Below are 25,219 nucleotides of genomic sequence, written 5' to 3'. Positions count from 1 at the left end.
TGAATATAGCGGTTGTAATGTCAATTGTAGCCAATTAGGGTCTTGTTGGGACCTTATTTTGTGATATTTAATTTATATAATAATATAGAAATTGGGGTCCTTATTAGAATTCATGGAAGGGCAAGTGTAGACAAATCTGTCCATAATTAAAGATTAGAATAAGTTCCGAAAGTTTACGACATTTGTAGATAAGATGCTGCTACAATGTAATAACATAAAACGTTTCTCCCATGGCAATATTGGGATTAGAAAATATTATATTACCTCCAGTGTCAAGAGACAGAAAAATTGTTTAAGGGTTTCAATAATATTTTTCAAAACTTGTCTTAGTGGAGACAATGTTATAAAGAAATAGCCATTACTTATCTATCATCGCCCCAATATCTGATCAATCTCAGGAGCTGCATTCTCTTTAAGTCTTCGGCCGCCGTCACACATGCGAGTTTTATGGACGTAAGAGCGCAGAAACTACGTCCGTAAAACTCGCATAACATACGGCACAATTATTCTCAATGGGGCTGCTCCTATCAGCCGTATATTACGGATTCGTAATATACGGCTTTCTACGGCCGTACAAAATCGCAGCATGCTGCATTTGTCAGCGTATTGCGCAAAAAAATCGCCAATGAAAGTCTATGGGGGCGAGAAAAATACGGATTCCACACGGACCAGCAGTGTGACTTGCGAGAAATACGCAGCGGTGTTAGTGAAAAGTCGGTAATTCAATTGCCGGCTTTTCATTTCTCCTGCACAAACCCGACAGGATATGAGACATGGTTTACATATAGTAAACCATCTTATATCCCCATTTTTTTTTGCATATTCCACACTACTAATGTTAGTAGTGTGTATGTGCAAAATTTCAGCGCTGTAGCTGCTAAAATAAAGGGTTAAATGGCGGAAAAAATTGGCGTGGGCTCCCGCGCAATTTTCTCCGCCAGAGTGGTAAAGCCAGTGACTGAGGGCAGATATTAATAGCCTAGAGAGGGTCCATGGTTATTGGCCCCCCCCTGGCTACAAACATCTGCCCCCAGCCACCCCAGAAAAGGCACATCTGGAAGATGCGCCTATTCTGGCACTTGGCCACTCTCTTCCCACTCCCGTGTAGCGGTGGGATATGGGGTAATGAAGGGTTAATGCCACCTTGCTATTGTAAGGTGACATTAAGCCAGATTAATAATGGAGAGGCGTCAATTATGACACCTATCCATTATTAATCCAATTGTTTGAAAGGGTTAAAAAACACACACACATGATTTAAAAGTATTTTAATGAAATAAACACAGCGGTTGTTTTAATAATTTATTGCTCTCTCAATCCATTTGCAGGCCCTCGCTTGGCAAAATAATAAACACACAATATACATACCTTCAGATGACCTATCACGTCCAACGAGGTAATCCATCTGAAGGGGTTAACTAATATTACAGGCACGAGCTGCGATAAACCACTCGCTCGTGCCTGTAATCCCCGGGTGCTGAAAGGAAAGCTGGATCTGTACTTACATTCAGTCGCGGTGATGCGCCCCTGCTGGATGTTCTCATGAACTGCAGCCTGGGAACTTTTTCCCACGCTCCAGGTCATATGAGGACATCCACCAGGGGGCGCATCACCGCGACTGAAGGAAATGTAGGTCAATGACCTACATTTCATTCATTCGCCGGGGAATTACAAGCACGAGCACACAGCTGCATTAGCAGGGCTCCAGCCTGTAAAATAATTAACCCCTTCAGATGGATTACCTCGTGGGACGTGACGGTTCAGCTGAGGGTATGTATCTTGTGCGTTTATTATTTTGCCAAGCGAGGGCCTGCAAATGGATTGAGAGAGCAATAAATTATTAAAACAACCGCTGTGTTTATTTCATTAAAATACTTTTAAATCATGTGTGTGTGTGAGTGTGTTTTTTAACCCTTTCAAACAATTGGATTAATAATGGATAGGTGTCATAATTGACGCCTCTCCATTATTAATCTGGCTTAATGTCACCTTACAATAGCAAGGTGGAATTAACCCTTCATTACCCCATATCCCACCGCTACAGGGAGTGGGAAGAGAGTGGCCAAGTGCCAGAATAGGCGCATCTTCCAGATGTGCCTTTTCTGGGGTGGCTGGGGGCAGATGTTTGTAGCCAGGGGGGGGGCCAATAACCATGGACCCTCTCCTGGCTATTAATATCTGCCCTCAGTCACTGGCTTTACCATTCTGGCGGAGAAAATTGCGCGGGAGCCCACGCCAATTTTTTCCGCCATTTAACCCTTTATTTTAGCAGCTACAGCGCTGAAATTTTGCACATACACACTACTAACATTAGTAGTGTGGAATATGCAAAGAAAATGGGGATATGAGATAGTTTACTGTATGTAAACCATGACTCATATCCTGTCGGGTTTGTGCAGGAGAAATGAAAAGCCGGCAATTGAATTACCGACTTTTCACATATATCGCGCTGAATGAAATCTAAATACAGAATATATATATATGTGTCTCAATTACATATATATATATATACTGTATATATGTTTTCCCGAACATTTGAGCACATAAATCCATTAGATGTCGGTTTTGCAAGCCTGCGCGAAAATCTCGCAGTACGGATGCCATACGGATTACATACGGAGGATGCCATGCGCAAAATACGCTGACACACCCTGCCTACGGATCAATATTTTGGGAACATTTCTCCGTATTACGGCCGTAGTACGGACGTATAATACGTGGCGTATTGTCTTACGCCAAGTGTGACGTCAGCCTTCTAATAATTTTTGACTTTTCAGAGTCAGTTAAATCTCTTTTTTGGCCCATTTTGCCTGAGGAAAACAAGATTCACAGCAGCATTTAACATGATCACTAAAGTGAGTCACTAACCCTGCCCATCGGTGCCTGTGTCACATGACTATAGGTCGCTGATGGGTTGGATTGACAACCCAGGGTCTTCAGGAGACCCCTGTGGTTGTCATTGCCAGATAACTATGAGTGCTGCCCTGCGGTCAGCGCTCATAGCAACTGAGCATTTGCGCTACACAGAGCAGGGGTGAAGCTCTATGTGTAGCACAAGCGATCAGATGATCGCAGCTTCAAGTCTCCCATAGAGATGATTGAAGCATGCAAAATGTAAAGAAAAAATGTTTTTAAAAATATAAATAAAAATAAAAATATATAAAAGTTTTAATCACCCCCCATTCGCCTTATTTCAAATGAAACAATTAAAAAAATATAAAAAATACTCATATTTGGTATCGCCGCATTCAGAATTGCTCGATCGATGAATATAGAAATAATTAATCTGATTGGTAAATGGTGCAACGAAAAAAAAATCAAAAGCCAGAATTACATTCTTTTTGGTCGCAGCAATAAAATGCAATAACAGTTGATCAAAAGATCGCATCCATCCAAAAATGATATAATTAAAAACGCCAGCTCAGAGCACAAAAAATAAGCCCTCACCCAACCCCAGATCACAAAAAATGGAGACGCTACGGGTATTGGAAAATGGCGCAATTTATTTTAGTCTTTGGATTTTTTTTCCACCACTTAAATAAAAAAGAACCTAGATATGATTGATGTCTACGAATGTGTAATGGCCTGGAGAATCATAATGGAAGGTCAGTTTTAGCATTTAGTGAACATTTCAAAAAACAATTGTGCAATTGCGCTTTTTTGCAATTTTACCGCACTTTGAATTTTTTTTCCCAATTTCCAGTACACGACATGGTCAAACCAATGGTGCCATTCAAAATTACAACTCGTCCTGCAAAAAAACAAGCCCTCATATGGCCATATTGACCAAAAAATAAAAAGTCATGGCTCTGGGAAGAAGGGGAGCAAAAAACGGAAACTCAAAAAGAGTAAAACCCAAGGTGTTGAAGGAGTTACTATTTTGGGTTAGGCTATGTTCACATGCCATTTTTCACCTTGTTTTTTCTGATTAGAATAAACCAACTGAACAGATAAACTTTAATTATAATTAATTTTATAATTCGGGTCCACGGCATTACTGTTTTAACTGGAAACAGAAGGGCCACATTGATTTTTACGGGGTACTTCTGCTTTATATTTGTTTAGAACACAAAAAAAAAATCCTGAATTCAGAACTATATTTTTTAATCTAAAAATAAACAAATGGAAAATAGAAGGACCCCATAAAAATCAATGTGGCCCCTCTGCTTCTGGTTGAAACAAGAATGCCCTGGATGCTAATTATAAAATAATGAGCTAAAATCAATTCAATAGGGAAACATGAACAAAGGGCACAGAATGTTTTTAGTGCAATGTATTCATTTATTTGATTTCCTATTACATGAACTCTCGATTAATCGATTCCATTTATTTGATCATATCTGGGGGGTTTTGCTACAGACTATCTTTTATCTTTTTATTTTATCCACTCTGTGACTATAGTATATAATTATTTGCTTTGGTCTAACATAAAGAATTCATTTATTTTTCTGAAATTCAGCGTTTTAAACTATTTAGTCTCGGTTTATAGCTTTCTTTTGATTTACAGTCAGTGTACACACTGGGGAGGCTTCTATCCCGTATGCTTACTGTAGCCATAGGCTGCTATTGAACCGTTGTATGCCAAAGCAGTGTGCTCAACTTTGCTTTTCAGTACCGAGGCATCTCTAAAATTTCACCTGCTAACACACTGTAAAATTCAAGGGGTTTTCCCATGAACAAAGCGTTAGGTGTCAAGTTCCCGCTGCTGCACAGGGGGAATCTCAAGCCATGTCCGCTGTGGTCTCCCATTCTCCTGCATTCGCAGTGGAGCCTGCTCAGGAGACATCGATCCCAGCGTCTGGCTCAAGCTGATACTGTGCGACTGGTTACTACTGCCCTTCCAGGCTCTGTCTTTGTAGCCAGCACTGATCAGCAGCAAGCAGGCCTTTCTGGGACTAAGTCCTGCTTTTCCCATACTGAGCATGCCCACGGGACGACCTCCCATTGGAGGTCAGGGGTCACATGCTCAGGTCCTGTTGCAGCTCCTATTGAACCATCAGCGCCCTGGAGCGCTACGGCTATAAAAGGTTTGCATGGCCGCTCGGCCATGGCGCTAGTGTAAACTTATTTACGTGTGTGTGGATGTATGCCTGTCGATGGATGAAAGCTCCGAATCATTCCCATTCCTAGTGTTGTTGCCTGCTCGCAAATGGTGAAAGCTACCTAGCAACAGACAGTGCTACTCTGCACATCCAGCACACAAATCAGCGTCTCTAAGCAGGCCTTTCCTGGCCCTGGTTAGGGTGGTTAGTGGCGTCTGCCAGAGCTGCGTTGTACGCACTCTTGTGCGATAAATTATTATTATTAGTTCAGTTCTATCCCTGACACCACAGTAGTGGTGTTGAGGTCTAGAGGTCTATCCTGTGTCTTGGGACAGAGTTCTGTGACCCTTTACTTGCGCTCTCTGTGCGGTATCGCGGCCCTGTGACGCAACAGGGTTTGCTTCCTTCATACAGGGTGAAGCTAACCCTTGTGTGTATTCACATTACACCGCCATCTAGTCCGCCATTATCGAGCAGCAGGTGTCCTTTCTGCACGGTGGACCCCGGACTGTGAACGCACCTTATATCGCCTCTGATTAATATTTGGTGCGTTCCACCAGTCCTAACACAAAGTTAATAATTTTAAAGTTAATTTTAATCAATAGATGTTGGAATAATAATAATTTCCACAATTGGATGTGTTTAAATAAATTGTTCCTGTGCTGAGATAATCTTATAAATGTGCCCCTGCTGTGTGCTGTGTATTGGTTGTGTCTGACCGTACAGGAACATGGTCTGATCATACCACATCTCCTGGGCAGGGGAGGATGTAAAAGAGAATATACAGACAGGACAAGATGGGATCAAATCTGATTCTTTGTGTGAGATAAAGCATTTTCCTGAAAGCTTGTAAAAAATGTTTTAACTCAAAGAAAGAATTATTTGTGACCCTGTGATGTAAAGTCTGTTTACTTTTTTCTCCCTCCCCCCCCGCCCAGGAGATGTGGTATGATCAGACCATGTTCCTGTACGGTCAGACACGGCCATTACACAGGACACAGCAGGGGCACATTTATAAGAATATCTCAGCACAGGAACATTTTATTTATCACATCACATTGTGAAAATTATTATTATTCCAATAGCTATTGATTAAAATTTACTTTATTCATGGGAAAACACCTCTAAATCAAAAACATTAAACATTTATTAAAATAAATAGATATCCAAGCTCATCAGCCCACATTAACTCCCCAATGTATCCTCTTGTTCCACTGGATACCACCATTCTTATCCTTAACATACAGAAAATATTTATGCTACCCGTTGAACTCTTCACTGCCTTCCATCTAACTCCATCCAAATCCAAATCATCAAGACACCTCAAAAAATAGTTATGAATATCAATTTTTAAGCCTAAGGAACCAATCAGCCAAACCTAGAAAGGTTATATGTATATTCAACACACTTCCTTTAGGTTCAATGAATTGTGAATTAACCCCTTTCCAACATTGGGCATAATAGTACATCCACATTGGACTCCCTCCCTTTGATGTGGGCTCTGGCGCTGAGCCCACATCTTTCCCGGCACATGTCAGTTGTTTTGAACAGCTGACATGTGCCCGGCACAGCCGCAGGTGGAATTGCGACCCAGCCGCCGCTGTTAACCTGTTAAAAGTTGCTGTCAATCACTGGCAATTAACTGGAAGCACGCTTGAAATCCCACACATCGGTGACTGCATCATATGATCACGGGTCACCAATGGGTTGGCATGACAACCAAAGGTCTCCAGCAGACCTCTATGGTTGTCATAGCCGGACTGCTATGAGCGCCGCCCTGTGGCTGGCGTTCATTGCAAGTGAGCATTTCTGCTGCAGACTGATCTGACCATCGCTTGTGTGTAGCAGAGGTGATCAGACAACTGAAGCTTCTAGTCTCCCATGGAGACTATTGAAGCATGCCAAAAGTAATATTTAAAAAAAAATGTTTAAATCAAACATGCACATATTTGGTATCGCCGAGTTCAAAGTCACCCAATATATCAATAAAGAATTATCCCAATAGGTAAACGACGTAACAAGAAAAAAATAAAAAATGCCAGAATTACGTTTTTTTGGTTGCCAATACACTGCAATAAAATGCAATAACGAGCGCTCAAAAGAACGTATCTACATCAAAATGGTATCAATAAAATGTCAGCTTGGCGCACAAAAAATAAGTCCTCACTCGGCCCCAAATTGCAAAAAATAGAGACACTATAGGTCTCGGAAAATGGCGCCATTTTTTTTTTTTTACCAAAGTTTGGATTTGTTTGGTGTCTATGAACTTGTAATGACCTGGAGAATCATAATGCAGGTTAGTTTTAGCTTTTAGTGAACATGGAAAAAAAAAACCAAACAACTGTGGAATTACACTTTTTTTGCAATTTCCCCGCATTTGGATTTTTTTTCCCATTTTCCAGTACACAAAATGTTAAAACCAATGAAATTGTTCAAAAGTACAACTTGTCCTGCAAAAAACAAGCCCTCACATGGCCATTTTCACCAAAAAATAAAAAAGATATGGCTCTGGGAAGAAGGAGAGCAGAAAAGGAGAATGCAAAAACAAAAATACCTCTAGTCATTAAGGGGTTAAAAAAGTTGCATCAAACTTTTTGGTCAGATGTTGAGTTTGCATACAAACCGCAGCAGTATAAGGGTTTATGCGCACGTTGAGTATTTGCTTACGGTCTTTTTTGCAAGGTTTCTGCATCTATTGGCAGCAAAAATGCTGTGGCAAAAAACTCTTTTTTTGGTGCTTTTTTGCCTCGGTTTTGTGTGCATAAAGATATTTAAAAATGTTTTGTGATGTAATTTCTAGGTTCTTTTTCATTGTGATGCAGTAGCATCAGGGTAACGGGAATAGGGCTTGGTGGCAGCAGCTGTCATTGACACCAAGCCCTAGGTTTATTGAAGACAGTTAGACATTTTCAATACTGAACTGGTAAGTAAAGAGTTAAATAAATACACATACACACATTGTCACCAGCTTATGTAGGAGTGTTACCAGAACGAGCCTATATTGTCTGTGACCAAACAGAAACTGTTAATTTAAAAAATGAAAAAAAAAAATGCATGGGCTCCCATGTAAATTTAATAACCAGCAGAGGGAAAGCAAACAGCTGAAAGCTGATGTTAATATTATAGGAAGGAACCAATAGCCATAAAGTTTCCCAGGCTAATAATATCAGCTCACAGTTGTTTGCTTAGCCTTTACTGGCTAGGTTACAGGGGGACCCCAGAAAATATTGACATAGGGACCCCTATAAAATTTAATCAGCAAAGGCTAGGCAGATATTGGTCCCCTCCCAGACTAAAAACATCAGCTTTTAGCTGCCCCAGAAATGGCGCATCCATAAGATGCGCCAATTCTGGCACTTAGCCTATCTCTTCCCAATTGCCCTGGTGCAGTGGCAAGTGAGATAATAGTTGTTGTAGGTTGATGTGTATTGAAAGATGACATCAAGCCCAGAGGCTAACCCCATAGTGATATTATAAAAACACACACTCAGAATAAAGTCCATTATTTGAAATAATAACACAGACTCCTTTAATGAATCTAAATTTAACCATACTCGCGACATTACTAAGTCCACTGAAGCCAACATCACCAATAAATAAATTAAAATAATAAACAACAATATTCCTAACCTGTCCTCAGAGAAGATAATCCATAATGTCCCACCGTATTTTTGGGACTATAAGACACACTGGACCATAAGACGCACCCCAAATTTTCACAATGAATATGGGGAAGAAAAAAAAATGCATCAAATGGGGGTCTATCCTACAGTCCTGAATTCAGCTTACCATTGGGGGATCAGCAGCACTGGTGGAACAGAGTCACAGGGGGTGTTTGACGGTACGGTTATGATATGACCCAGACTGGTGCAGCAGGTTCGGCGGTGCTCAGTGGGGCAGGGGCTTAGGCAACATTTTGTGAAAGATTGTAGTCCCTGTACTTCCATTGCCTTAATGCTGTGGCCTCAGGGAAAATTCCGGCGGCGCACGCACAGATTGAGAACTTGGGCGGACATTTTCCCTGAGGCCACAGCATTGAGGTAATGGAAGTGCGGGGGCTCTAGCCTTTCACAAAATGACGCCGGAGCCCCCGCACCACCGAGCACCGCCAAACCTGCTGAACCTGCCACACCTGCCGCACTGGAATGGGAGTGAGACCATCGCCCTGCAGTGTCGGACCACCGGACGAATTGCCCGCCTAAAGCTGCCACCTCACTAATTTTAAGTACGGTACATTCAGACTATAAGACGCACCTCCATTTTGCCCCAAAATTTTTTTGGAAAAAAGTGCATCTTATAGTACAAAAAATACGGTAATCACTCCTGCAGTGTTGAGCGCTGAGCTGCAGTGACAGAGTTCACCACAGGTCATCAGCTGATGAGCCTTGGTGATCTCACTTATGGCACAACCACTGTGTGAGAAAGTTGGTGTCGTGAGATAACCAGAGCTCATCAACTGATGAACTTGTGTTACCTTTCTAATGGCAGCTCAGTGCTATACATTGCAGGAGCGATGACACTCCTGTCAGTGTATCACCGGCGGCCGGTTAGAGCAGTCATATTTCCTGATGTGACAGTTCTACACGTGAGATTGCATTGGGACACTCTGGATTACATGGACTCCAGCGGACAGGATAGTATATTGTGGTTTATTATTTTTGATTGTTTACAGGAGACAAGGGCATCGGGGATTTGGTGTTAGGTGAGTATAAAGTGTTTTTTATTTTTATTTGAATATGTATTTAATTATTTTATATGTTTACTTTTTTTTTAAGTTAACAATCTACCGGTGGTAACGTTACCGCCAATCAGAACCACTGCACCGGTGTTTCCCACACTGTCCCACAAATGACAATGTGGGAAACACCATAGAAAGTTTGTGAAAACGTAAGCAAAAACTCAGCAAATCCGCAAAGATTTTTATACCTACGTTTTTGCTGCGGATTTGACTTACTCAGTTGATTCAATGAGTGAAAAATGTTAAAAATCTGCACAAAGAATTGACATGCTGTAGAATAAACTCACTGCAAAATTACTGATCATGTGAACAGCGCTTCAGAATCATCACTGAATTAGCTGGCAGAAGGATTCCATAGCATTTTTGGCTCAGTGCACCAAAAATGCACTGTGTGCACACAGCCTAAGGCTATGTTTTTCAGTTTTTTAAATGCTTTTCTATGCAAATTTTCAGCTGCATTTTAGAAAATGCATTTCAGAAATCACATGCACCCAACTTGGTTTTTTTGTGCTCACTTTATCAGCATGCACAAGATACAAATATACCATGACAAAAACAAAGCAAAACTCAAGAAAAAAATGCAAGAAAAACTAAGCAAAACCTGCCTTTTTGCAGCAAGTTTCTTACTGCCAAGAGAGCAGGTTTTGCCTGTGGAAAAAAACACATAAAAAAATGCAACGTGTGAACATAGCCTAAGTATTGCAAGAAGAAGCCTCTGGTAGAGACTGCAGAACTGTAAGATTGCTGTATACATCAAGAGGATACATTGAGATTCTAATGTCTAGGTGATGGAGTGCTTCTTTACGTATACTAAAAAATAATGACACGAGATACCCTGTGCTGAATAACGTAGTAACAAATGAAGTACAAAGGTTTTAAAAAAATATTTGCAAAGGGAGCTGCCAGCAGCAGATCTTGATGTTTTGTGATAATAACCTCATTGATAGCATGTCAAAGTGTGTAACTGCGTGTACTTCTTATACTTAATACGAAATAAATTAAGATGCTTTGAAAATTTTATTCCAATTATTTTTCATTATTTGCATATAACTAATATGTTTATCATTGATGGGCGGACCTGTTGATGTTCGGGTCCATCAAGTTAAGCCAAACATTAAAAAAAGTTTGATTTGGGTAGCAGAAAGGTACCCAAATTCGAATCCAAACCCGTACCCCATTCAATTGAAGAGGGGGCCTGAACATCCAGCATTTTCCACGCTGTCATCTGAATGACTTCGTGAGAAACAGCGTCTCTAACCGGCGGTTTTTACCACCGGTTAGAGCGCTGCGGTTCCCACGCTGTCACATAGATGACAGCGTATGAGCCAGCAGCTGTGACGGCGGTAAAAAAGTTACCGCCAGTCACAGACGTCGGATGATGAGAGTACTACTCTCATCATCGTACGCCTGGTCTCGCTAACAGCAACAAGAGCAGGTGTACGGTGATGAGAGTATTCAAGAGCCAGCACCTGTGTAATAACTAAATAAATGTAAAAACAAATTAAGTGGGGTCCCTCTATTCTTCATAACCAGTGCAGGAATATCTAACAGCTGCAGGCTGCAGCCCTCAGCTGTCAGCATTATCTTGGCTGTTTATCAAAAATAGAGGTGTCCACACATCATTTTTTAAAATTATTTAAATAAATAGTTTTAAAAAATGGCAGGGTGACCCCATTTTTAACAGCCAGCCAAGCTGAAGCAGACAGCTCGGGGCTGGTATTCTCAGACTGGGAAGAGTATGAATATTGCCTCCAAGAGTTCCAGAGCTCCTTTTAAATGAAAGGAGGCATTACCAATTTGAAACATGTAGATCAGGAGAGCAGACTGTCAGTCATGACATGTCTCACAACAGTAACAAGACCTTTCATTTAAAATAAGCTCTGGAGAGAGATTCTCAGAGAGATCTATGTCTGGCCCATAGATCTTTATAGTTCATTTAAATATTAAGAAAAACGTGGATTTCTCTGAAATAAGTCATAGGATCACAGATATCAAGGTATCATTTTATTCAACTTTCTATGACCTACATGCCTATGTAGACAGCTTAGAAGGGTTTATCCTACCAACATTTTCACTTTAAGCTGTATTATTTTTATACTAATGTACATATATTTTAATAAAAATATTACCTTCAAGTAATAAAATATAATACATTACACAAACAGCTAATTAAAAAAGGCAGAAAGATGTGATGCCTTTACTTACAACCTACATGTTCCACCTCACATCATTTGGATGCTGCAATGCATATTAATTAATGGAATGAAACAACTTTGAATTCTGATTCTGCAATTATACATCCTTCCATCTGTTTCATACTTCCTTCTAACTGACCTTATGTAAGATGGCAAAAAAGCAGGAGACAGGTGAAAGGGATTAGACGCCATAGGATTCACTCGGCAATTTGTAAAGCTAATTGCTAAGATTTTATGGACATTGCAAAATTAAAAAATATTGTTTTCAAAGATTACATGTAACAAAATATCATACTGTATATACGGTTTAAATCAATGATTGACATGCTGAGAACAATGGTGTCACACTTTTAATCCACTTTACGGATTGACAATAAAACACTCAAAATCGACAAGAAATTGGAGTTTTCAGGAAAAAAAATGGTAAGAAACATTCGTTCCTTTATAATTACTTTTACCTAAAGCATCCTTTAAAAAGGATTTAAAAAATAATTATTTAAGTAAACCAAAATTGAAATTTCTAGTAAAAAAATTGAAATTTCAGTGTAATTTATGAAGGAATTAAGAACTGCCAAAATGTGTTGTAAGAAAGACTCAGATACACCCTGTATTAGACATAAAGGAGGGGCTCATATGCATTCTGTTCAAATTGTCATGTAGTGGTACTCCTAGACTCATAAAGGCGAAGCCTTCTAAAAATTACAAGCAGGGTCATCCATACAACCTTGAAGGCACAAATTGTAGTACAGTATTCAAATATTATGTGCAAAGTATAGTTGTGGTACTCCTTCACTAATAAAAGGGTCGTGTTTCCAGTCTGAGAAGTCCACCATAAGGTATAGCATTTACACGTTCATACTTACCTAAGCTAGTCTAAGGACTGATTAGTTCTTTCTTGCATGTATATTTTCATATTCACATAGGGCAGGAATTATATGATTTTTTGAATACAGGATATTTTTTTAATATATTCTTTTCATTGTAAGCTTATCATTGTCACTTGATGAATGTTTAAGGTCTATGGGCAATGATTATATCCTACTTTGTATTATATTTTGCAGCTCACATGTAATAGCACCTTTTCCAATTGACTAATAGGGACCTTTATTATTTTTATTCATCTTATTATTAAATTACTAAATTGAATGTGTAACATTGCTCTACCTGTCACCATTAGGGTAAGTTCACACAGGAATTTTTTGCTGCGTATTTTTGCTGCTTTTTTATGCTAATTTTCAGCTGCTTATAGGTGCGTTTTTGGTGCGTTTTTTGGTGCATTTTTTGTTGCGTATTTGGTGCGGGTTTTATTTCTCTTTTTCCAGGCTAATGTACTTGGATTTTCAGCAGCAAAAATGCATCAAATAATGATACTTGCGTTTTTGCTGCGTTTTTGCTACGGTTTTTTCAACACCCATTCAAGTCAATGGGTGAAAAAACATACCAAAAACGCTGAAAGAAGTGACATGCTCTATGTAAAAAAAACGCAGCAAAGCACAAAATACTGATCAAACAAAAACCCAATGTGTGTGCATGAGATTTCTGAAATCTCATAGGCTTTGCTGGTACTGTAAAAAGCAGCTGAAAATTAGCATAAAAAATGCAGCAAAAATACGCAGCAAAAAAGTCCTGTGTGAACTTACCCTTACCGCCCCCCCACCACAGTACCACACATAATCACGCCCCCCACCACATTACCACACACAATCCTGCCCCCCACCACATTACCACACATAATCCCACCCCCACCACATTACCACACATAATCCCACCCCCCAACACATTACAACACACAATCCCGCCCCCCACCACATTACCACACACAATCCTGCCCCCCACCACATTACCACACACAATCCCGCCCCCCACATTACCACACACAATCCCACCCCCACCACATTACCACACACAATACCGCCCCCCCACTACATTACCACACACAATCCCGCCTAACTACCACATTACCACACATAATCCCGCCCCCCCACCACAGTACCACACATAATCCCGCTCCCCACCACATTACCACACATAATCCTGCCCCCCACATTACCACACATAATCCCGCCCCCCACCACATTACCGCACACAATCCAGCCCCCCACATTACCACACACAATCCTGCCCCCCCACCACATTACCAAACACAATCCCGCCCCCCACCACATTACCACACACAATCCCGCCCCCCACCACTTTACCACACATAATCCCGCCCCCCCACATTACCACGTGAGGCTCTGTCCCCACACATTACCATACGAGGCTCCGTCCTCACACATTACCACATGAGGCTCCGTCCCCACACATTATTATACGAGGATCCGTCCCCACACATTACCACACGAGGCTCGTTCTCACACATTACCACATGAGGCTGCGTCCCCACACATTACCACACAAATCCAGTTTGCTTTTGATTTTACACTGTGAATAAAATGTATTAGTATTATTCTGATTTTTAATTATTATTGTGATTAACTTCATTTTAAGTTAATTTACCACCTGCATAAGCACCATTGAATTTTGTCATTATTTACTTTAGTTTAATCACTAGCAGCATTTATTAGATAGCAATGAGCATGCCGAGCGTTAGCTGGCTGGAAACAGCTAGTATATATATATATATATATATATATATATATATATATATATATATATATATATTTATTTATTTGTTTTCTTCAAACAACAATTGTTCCCCCTGCTTACATAGCTAATGAAAACACTATCTGACCACTTCACCCTCCTCCGATTGTTTGCAATGGTACACTTTGTGATGCTCATGTGCTGTTATGTACATGTTCATGTGTTCTGCATGTGTATGTTTGTATCTTCCTTGTCATGAATGTTGGCTTCATTTCATCTTGCATTTGTTAATTACTTTTTCATTTATTTTTGCAAGGTGGAAACAATGCCTGTAATTTGGGCTGTAGCTTGCCCAAACTACAGTGATCGTCAAAAAAAGGCCAATGCATGGCACGTAATCTGCTGAAAAACATGATCACAGTGCCTGGGAACAGGGCAGAATGCCATGTATATCTCACATGTATACTTTACCTGTTGCAATTGATCGTGGATAATTTTCAGCAGTAGTAGCTTCCTATATGGCCTTCTTAGTCGCAATGGACGCGTCCTTCTCAATCGCAATAGCTTTTCAGTCTCCATTTTCTACTCACAGTGAAATATGGGTGGTTCTACAGGAAGCAGTTATTTTTTTTCCCTCTGGGGTCACTCAACTTTATTATCATGCACAAAGAGACAAAAAAACGCATGAAAAAAACGCACCAAAAACGCACCAAAAAACGCATCTATAAGCAGCTGAAAATTAGCATAAAAAAAGCAGCAAAAAAACCGCAGCAAAAAAGTCCTGTGTGAACTTACCCTTATGGTGTAATTTTAAGACAAATTTGCTCAGTTATCACTCTGCTATGTTAATCCTTTTGAACTTGATATGAGATTTTTCTATTTTAACTCAGTATTTATATTAAAAAAACGTATGATTTTATTGGGATCTTGTTCTTGCCTTTTTTTTTTTAATCTATGATATTTTGGAAGTTTTCCCTTCTTTCAATTAAGTGGTCATTCTTGGGAGATGCACTAAGTGCAAAGTCTTCTAAAAATTACAAGCAGGGTCATCCATACAACCTTGAAGGCACAAACTGTAGTACAGTATTCAAATAGTGTGTGCAAAGTTGTGGTACTCCTTTACCCATAAAAGTTCTGCACAGTGCAAAGCCTGCAAAAAATTATAAGCAGGTTCATTCACACAACCTTGAAGGGACCAACTGTAGTATCGCATTCAGATATTGTGAAAAAAGTAAAGATGTGGTACTCCTCCACTCATAAAAGTTCTGCACAGTGCAAAATCAACATAAATATACCCAAGAACCATAAAACTCTATGGGTGAGAAATATAATACCGATACATTTTTTAGCAATTTTTGGGAGGATAACATACCACCAAAATCTACCCAAGAAGATGTAATACTTGTGTGGATGAGCAACATAATACTGATAAACTTTTGAACAATTTTTTGAGGGTTATAAATCACTAAAATGTACCCACAACATGTAATACGAATGAGCAATATAATACCGATACATTTTGTATCCATTTTTGGGAGGGATAGATATCACTGAAATGTACCCAAGAAGACATAATACTCTATGAATGAGCAATATAATATCAATACAATTTTTTAACAATTTTTTTGAAGGTTAGACACCACCAAAATGTACCCAATAACAAGTAATACTCCATGGATGAGCAATATAATACCGAAACAAATTTGAACAATTTTTTGGGAGGGTTAGATACCACAGAAATGTACCCAAGAACACAACACTCTATGGATAAGTAATTAAATCCAGATACATGTTTGAATGGCTATTTGAAGTATTAGATATCACACAAATGTATTGCACTACACGGAATACTGTATGACTGAAATATGTAACCCAAAATTTTTACTCTTTTCTTGAGTGTTTTATATCACAAAAATGTACCTCAATCAAAGGAATACTGTATGGATGAGAAATTTAACTCAACAAAATTTTTAAACACTTTTTTGAAGTGTTAAATATCACAAAAATGTATTTCAGACCAGGGAATACTGTATGGGTGAATAATTTAACCCAGAAATTTTTTTAACGCTTTTTTTGAGTGATGGATAACATAGTAATATACAGTTATTTGAAAAAGTTTGGGCACCCCTATTAATCTTAAGCTTAATGTTTTATAATTTTTTTTTTTTGCAACAGCTATTTCAGTTTCATATATCTAATAACTGTTGGACACAGTAATGTTTCTGCCTTGAAATGAGGTTTATTGTACTAACAGAAAATGTGCAATCTGCATTCAAACAAAATTTGACAGGTGCATAAATAGGGGCACCCTTATCATTTTCTTGTTTTAAATACTCCTACCTACTTTTTACTGACTTACTAAGCACTTTTTTGGTTTTGTTACCTCATTGAGCTTTGAACTTCATAGCCAGGTGCATGCAATCATGAGAAAAGCTACTTAAAGTGGCCACTTGCAAGTTGTTCTCCTGTTTGAATCTCCTCTGAAGAGTGGCATCATGGGCTCCTCAAAACAACTGTCAAATGATCTGAAAACAAAGATTATTCAACGTAGTTGTTCAGGGGAAGGATACAAAAAGCTGTCTAAGAGATTTAACCTGTCAATTTCCATTGTGAGGAACATAGTAAGGAAATGGAAGAACACAGGTACAGTTCTTGTTAAGGCCAGAAGTGGCAGGCCAAGAAAAACATCAGAAAGGCAGAGAAGAAGAATGGTGTGATCAGTCAAGGACAATCCTCAGACCACCTCCAGAGAGCTGCAGCATCAACTTGCTGCAGATGGTGTCACTGTGCATCGGTCAACTATACAACACACTTTGCACAAGGAGAAGCTGTATGGGAGAGTGATGCGAAAGAAGCCGTTTCTGCAAGCACGCCACAAACAGAGTCGGCTGAGGTATGCAAAAGCACATTTGGAGAAGCCAATTTCTTTTTGGAAGAAGGTCCTGTGGACTGATGAAACCAAGATTGAGTTGTTTGGTCATACAAAAAGGCGTTATGCATGGGGTCAAAAAAACACAGCATTCCAAGAAAAACACTTGCTACCCACAGTAACATTTGGTGGAGGTTCCATCATGCTTTGGGGCTGTGTGGCCAATGCCGGCACCGGGAATCTTGTTAAAGTTGAGGGACGCATGGATTCCTCTCAGTATCAGCAGATTCTTGACAATAATATTCATGAATCAGTGACAAAGTTGAAGTTACGCAGGGGATGGATCTTTCAGCAAGACAATGATCCAAAACACCGCTCCAAATCTACTCAGGCATTCATGCAGAGGAACAATTACACTGTTCTGGAATGGCCATCCCAGTCCCCAGACCTAAATATCATTGAACATTTGTGGGATCATTTGAAGAGGGCTGTCCATGCTCAGCGACCATCAAACTTAACTGAACTGGAATTGTTTTGTAAAGAGGAATGGTCAAAAATACTTTCATCCAGGATCCAGGAACTCATTAAAAGCTACAGGAAGTGACTAGAGGCTGTTATTTTTGCAAAAGGAGGATCTACTAAATATTAATGTCACTTTTCTGGTGAGGTGCCCATACTTATGCACCTGTCAAATTTTGTTTGAATGCAGATTGCACATTTTCTGTTAGTACAATAAACCTAATTTCAAGGCAGAAACATTACTGTGTCCAACAGTTATTAGATATATGAAACTGAAATAGCTGTTGAAAAAAAAAAACTATTTTTATGAAACATTAAGCTTAAGATTAATAGGGGTGCCCAAACTTTTTCATATAACTGTATTCCAGAGCAAGGAATACTGTATGGATGAAAGATTTAACCCAGCAACATTTTTTAACACTTTTTTGGAGTGTTAGATACTGTATCACAAAAATGCAAAAATGTACTGCAGGCCACAAAATACTCTATGAGTGAGTTATTGAATCCATAAAAAGTTTTCAACACTTTTTTGGAGTGTTATGTAACACAAAGCAAACAATTAGCCCTTAGAAGGGCTGACAGTATGATAGCTCAGCTTCAGTACCAGTATCAACACTACAGGACTCTGATTCATAATACTGTGCACACACAGGCCTAGACAAGCACTCTTTCCCTCTAAAAAGGACTGTTACAGAGCTGTGCAATGACATCAGTGTGCCGAACTTGGCAGCACCTGTTCATTTATAATCCTTGATGATGTCACACAGCCATCTAATCACAGTAATGCCACAACCAAGATGGCTACGACATTACAGTGACAAGCAGGAATCCCTGCATGCTAGTTGGCTGTGTAACAGGCGCCAAAAATGCGGGCAGTGATTAGAGCTTTACAATGAGCACCACCCTATGTTTGCCGAGTAACAAGTACATCTGAGCACCCAGATACTTGAGTGATATCCGAGTATCACCAAGCAAATTCGCTAATCTGTAATCCTGATGCATTCTGAATTTTTGAGTGATGAATTAACAAATTGATACTTTAAAATACTCTGGAGATATTGAATGCAATGATGATGCTGAATCCCCTGCATTTTTTACACAGGCAGAGCAGCAGAATAGTAATGGCAGCTTTGCCGTTACATTTTATTCAAGTGCATAGGGGACACTGGCTAAGTTAGGCTGAATTGTAGTTACAAGGATAGCCAAACTATTATGTGTGGTGCTGTGGCTACCTAACCCATGTCCCTGCTTGATCACTAAGAGTAAGTTCACACATTGCATTTTCCCTAAGTTTTTGCTGTCAAAGTGCAGCATTTTACTGTCCCAGCAGAGTGAATTAAATTTCCAAACTCTCATGCACATGTTACTTATTTTTTCCTTGCATATTTGAAGCAGTTTCATATCTTCACCGTGTCAATTCTCACCCATTCAAATGATTGGGACAAAATGTATTAAGAAATGCATCAAAAATACACCTACGTCACGGCTTGTTGTGATTGGTCGCGTCGCCGTCACATGGGCGGCACGCGACCAATCAGAAGGCGTGACATCACGGAAGGCAGTAAACGCGCGCATTTTAAGCAAAGAAGGCTGCCGGTTCCCTCGGTAAGGTGCAGGCTGCGTCGGAGAGGTGAGTATAGCAATATTTTTTATTTTAATTCTTTATTTTACACAGTAATATGGATCCCAGGGCCTGAAGGAGAGTTTCCTCTCCTTCAGACCCTGGGAACCATCAGGGATACCGTCCGATACTTGAGTCCCATTGACTTGTATTGGTATCGGGTATCGGTATCGGATTAGATCCGATACTTTGCCGGTATCGGCCGATACTTTCCGATACTGATACTTTCAAGTATCGGACGGTATCGCTCAACACTAGTGATCTAATAATTGAGATATCAAGGCTTTGAAAGTAAGGGAAGGGCCGCTCACACTGCTGTCCACCTTGACTATCTGATCTAATACTGGAGATACCAGGGGTAAAAAGAGGCTGCCCATACTACTGTCCACCCTGTCTTTCTGATCCAATGCTGGACATACCAGAAGTGCTGAGGTAAAAAGAGACTGCTCACACTGCTATCCATCATGTCTATCTGATCTAACACTGGAGATACCATGGGTGCTAAGGTAATAAGAGACTACTCACACTGCTATCCACCCTGTCTATCTGTAATAATGTTGAATATATCAGGGGTGCTGAAGTAAAAAGAGACCACTCATATTGATGTCCATACTGTCTATCTAATGTAATACTGGAGCTACCATGGATGCTGAGGAAAGAAGAGGCTGCTCACACTGCTGTCCATCCTGTCTATCTAATCAAGTACTGGAGATATCAGGGGTGCTAAGGAAAGAAGAGGCTGCTCACACTGCTGTCCATCCTGTCTATCTGATCAAGTACTGGAGACACCAGGGGTGTTAAGTAGTGATGAGTGAGTGTACTTGTTGCTCGGGTGGTCTCCAAGTATTTGTAACTGCTCGGAGATTAAGTTTTCATCACCTCAGCAGCATGATTTGCAACTACTAGCCAGCTTGAACACATGTAAGAATTCCCTAGCAACCAGGCAACCCCCACATGTACTCAGGTTGGCTAGTAGCTGTAAATCATTCAGCTGCGGCGATGAAAATGAAATCTCCGAACGCTAACAAATATTCGGAGACCACCCGAGCAACGAGTATACTCGCTAATCACTATTGTTAAGGTAAGAAGAAGCCTCTAACAGTAATGCCCACCCTGTCTTTCTGATCTAACAATGAATATACCAAAGTTGATAAGGTAAAAATAAGCTGTTCATACTGCTGTCCACCCTGTGTAACTGATCAAGTAGTGGAGGTACAGCACAGACCAAAAGTTTGGACACACCTTCTCATTTAAAGATTTTTCTGTATTTTCATGACTATGAAAATTGTACATTCACACTGAAGGCATCAAAACTATGAATTAACACATGTGGAATTATATACTTAACAAAAAAGTGTGAAACAACTGAAATTATGTCTTATATTCTAGGTTCTTCAAAGTAGCCACCTTTTGCTTTGATGACTGCTTTGCACACTCTTGGCATTCAAGAGGTAGTCACCGGGAATGGTTTTCACTTCACAGGTGTGCCCTGTCAGGTTTAATAAGTGGGATTTCTTGCCTTATAAATGGGGTTGGGACCATCAGTTGTGTTGTACAGAAGTCTGGTGGATACAGATCTGATAGTCCTACTGAATAGACTGTTAGAATTTGTATTATTGCAAGAAAAAAGCAGCTAAGTAAAGAAAAACGATTGGCATCATTACTTTAAGAAATGAAGGTCAGTCAGTCCGAAAAATTGGGAAAACTTTGAAAGTGTCCCCAAGTGCAGTGGCAAAAACCATCAAGTGCTACAAAGAAACTGGCTCACATGAGGACCGCCCCAGGAAAGGAAGACCAAGAGCCACCTCTGCTTCTGAGGATAAGTTTATCCGAGTCACCAGCCTCAGAAATCGTAGGTTAACAGCAGCTCAGATTAGAGACCAGGTCAATGTCACACAGTGTTCTAGCAGTAGACACATCTCTACAACAACTGTTAAGAGGAGACTTTGTGCAGCAGGCCTTGATGGTAAAATAGGTGCTAGGAAACCACTGCTAAGGACAGGCAACAAGCAGAAGAGACTTGTTTGGGCTAAAGAACACAAGGAATGGACATTAGACCAGTGGAAATCTGTGCTTCTGTCTGATGAGTCCAAATTTGAGATGTTTGGTTCCAACCACCGTGTCTTTGTGCGATGCAGAAAAGGTGAATGGATGGACTCTACATGCCTGGTTCCCACCGTGAAGCATGGAGGAGGAGGTGTGATAGTGTGGGGGTGCTTTGCTGGTGACACTATTGCGGATTTATTCAAAATTGAAGGCATTCTGAACCAGCATGGCTACCACAGCATCTTGCAGCGGCATGCTATTCCATCCGGTTTGTGTTTAGTTGGACAATCATTTATTTTTCAACAGGACAATGACCCCAAACACACCTCCAGGCTGTTTAAGGGCTATTTGACCAAGAAGGAGAGTGATGGGGTGCTACGCCTGATGACCTGGCCTCCACAGTCACCAGACCTGAACCCAATCGAGATGGTTTGGGGTGAGCTGGACCGCAGAGTGAAGGCAAAAGAGCCAACAAGTGCTAAACATCTCTGGGAACTCCTTCAAGATTGTTGGAAGACCATTCCCGGTGACTACCTCTTGAAGCTCATCAAGAGAATCCCAAGAGTGTGCAAAGCAGTCATCAAAGCAAAAGGTTGCTACTTTGAAGAACCTAGAATATAAGAGATATTTTCAGTTGTTTCACACTTTTTTTGTTAAGTATATAATTCCACATGTGTTATTTCATAGTTTTTATGCCTTCAGTGTGAATGTACAATTTTCATAGTCATGAAAATACAGAAAGATCTTTAAATGAGAAGGTGTGTCCAAACTTTTGGTCTGTACTGTACCAGGGTGCTGAGATAAGAAGAGACTGTTCACATTGATGTCCATCTTGAATGCTGCTATGAGCTGGATATAAACTATGCCACATATGATCTTAAGGTCACAGAAGAGGATCTTCCTACTGCAAATGGTAACATGCACCCATCATCCTACTAACATTCAATGGTATGTTTCTGTCAGTGTAACAAGGTGGTGAACATTTTAATGTACATTTATTGTGATTACCTCCTCAACCCCTTTCTGCCATCGGACAGAATAGTACGCCTGATGACAGATCCCCCACTTTGATGTGGGCTTCGGCGGTGAGCCCGCATCAAAGCCGGGACATGTAAGCTGTTTTGAACAGCTGACATGTGCCCGTAATAGGCGCGGGTGGAATCGTGATCCGCCCGTGCCTATTAACTAGTTAAATGCCGCTGTCAAACTCTGACAGCGGCATTTAACAAGCGCTTCCAGCCATTCGACCGGAAATGCGTTCACTGGTGACCCCCGTCACATGATCGGGGGTCATCGGTGTGTCGACATGACAACCAGAGGTCTCCTTGAGACCACTATGGTTGTTGATGCTGGATTTCTATGAGCGCCACCCTTTGGTCGGCGCTCATAGCAATGCTGTAATTCAACTACATCTGAGCATCGCCTCTATGTAGCAGAGGTGATCGAGTTATGACAGTTACTAGCCTCCTATGGAGGCTATTGAAGCATGCCAAAATAAAAAAAAATGTTTTTAAAAATATGAAAAAAATAAAAAAAATATAAAAGTTTAAATCACCCCCCTTTTGCCCCATTGAAAATAAAACAATAAAATAAATAAAACCTACACATACAGGGTGGTCCAAAAGTAGGTGGACAGAAAATAATAACATTTATTTTGATTTAGATTTAAAATTATATTTACTAACACAAGCACAACATTGACAATAACATTTTATTCTGCACAATAATACAAAAGCCCTTAAATTTTAGCAACGCAGGTGCTCAAACTGTTTTCATCACAATTTTCACAGCTTTGCAGTCTGCCCCTTACGCTTCGACAAACATTTTTGCACAAGTCTGTTTGGGTATTAATTTCTTGAAATGCGTCTCTTATGTAATTTTTCAAATCACTGACACTTTTTGGTTTTCGACTATAAACTTTGTCTTTGAGTACACCCCAAAATAAAAAATCCATCGGGGTCAAGTCTGGTGAACATGCCGGCCAATCAAGTGGGCCTCTTCGGCCCATCTATTTATTAGGAAATGTTTCATCAAGATACTCGCGGACTACTCTTGAATACTGTGAAGGGGCCCCATCTTGTTGGAAATAAAGGTCATTTGAATTCAGCTGTTGCTGTAACTGGGGAACAACTTGATTCATTAGAATTTCGAGATACTTATCTCCTGTGACTGCTCCATCAAAAAAAATGGTCCAAAAACACCAAAACTTGAAATACCACCCCAAACATTTACACCAGGCTCATTTAGTTGTTGCTCTAATGTTAAATGCATGTTCTCATACATACCAGTAAATACAATTATGTCTGTTAATATGGCCAGATAATTTGAAAGCAGCTTCATCACTCCACATAATGTTATCTAAAATTACTGGATTTTCTTCAATTTCATTAAGCATTATCTCACTAAATTGCAGCCGCCTGTCTGGATCATCCTCCAATAAACCATGAGTTTGACGTGGACGATAAGCTTTCCACCCGATAGATTTCAGGATTGTCATGATGGAAGCTCGTGAAATTCCCAATTCTAAAGAGACTCTTCTGAGGACTTTTTTGGACTCTGAACAAATGTTTCAGCAACAAGTTGTTTATTATTTTTTTTATTATTTTCTGTGCAGGCTGTTTTGGGTCGACCAGTTTTTGGAGCATTAAAGATTGAGCCAGTGACATCGAATTTGTCACGAATGTGGTAAATGGTTTGTCTCTTTGGGGCCTGAGTACCAAATATTTCAACCCAATTTGCTCCAACTGTTTCAGCATTTTGAGTTTTCCAACACTCTTTTAAAATCCATTTTCTTTGATCTGTATTTGAATTATTTGCCATTATGGCTTATCTGAATTATCTGAAAACAAAACAGATTTGGGGGAGGTTTATCTGTGAAAACTGGATCTGTGAAATTGACTCAGTTGCTCTTAGCAACCAATCAAATTCCACCTTTCATTTTCCAAAGAGTCTGTGAAGAATGGGAAGTGGAATCTGATTGGTTGCTAAGGGCAACTGAGTCAGTTTCACTTTACACCATGTTTGATAAATCTCCCCCTTCATAGCCCTATTACACATACTGTCCACCTACTTTTGGACCACCCTGTATTTGGTATCACCAAGTTCAGAATCGCATAATCTATTAATAAAAAAAGGATTAACCTGGTCGCTAAATGGCGTAGCGAGAAAAAAAGTCAAAACGCCATAATTACGTTTTTTGGTCGCTGTGACATTGCATTAAAATTAGTGTTGAGTAACGGGTATCGGCCGATACTTGCGGTATCAGAATTCCGATACCGAGTTCCGATATTTTTGTGATATCGGAAATCGGAATCGGAAGTTCCCAGTGTATGGTTCCCAGGGTCTGGAGGAGAGGAGACTCTCCTTCAGGCCCTGGGATCCATATTCATGTAAAAAATAAAGAATTAAAATAAAAAATATGGATATACTCACCCGTCCGGCGGCCCCTGGACCTTACCGATGTAACCGGCAGCCTCCGTTCCTAAGAATGAGGAGTTTAGGACCTGCGATGACGTCGCGGCTTGTGATTGGTCGCGTGTGCGGTCACATGAGCGGTCACGCGACCAATCACAAGCCACCACGTCATCGAAGGTCCTAAACTCC

The 25,219-nt window shown here is 40.2% G+C and overlaps 1 protein-coding gene across 2 annotated transcripts in view; it reads right to left on the bottom strand.

Moving 5' to 3' along the window:
* Window positions 1–25,219, bottom strand: part of ASTN2 (astrotactin 2) — a 939,506-nt gene that overhangs the window by 641,739 nt on the left and 272,548 nt on the right. The gene's annotated exons all lie outside the window — the stretch shown is intronic.

The sequence above is a fragment of the Ranitomeya variabilis genome, chromosome 2 (assembly GCF_051348905.1).
Source record: "Ranitomeya variabilis isolate aRanVar5 chromosome 2, aRanVar5.hap1, whole genome shotgun sequence".
Taxonomy (NCBI): Eukaryota; Metazoa; Chordata; class Amphibia; order Anura; family Dendrobatidae; genus Ranitomeya; species Ranitomeya variabilis.
Note: the sequence above shows the minus strand (reverse complement) of the source record. Positions and strands in the feature narration are given on the sequence as shown.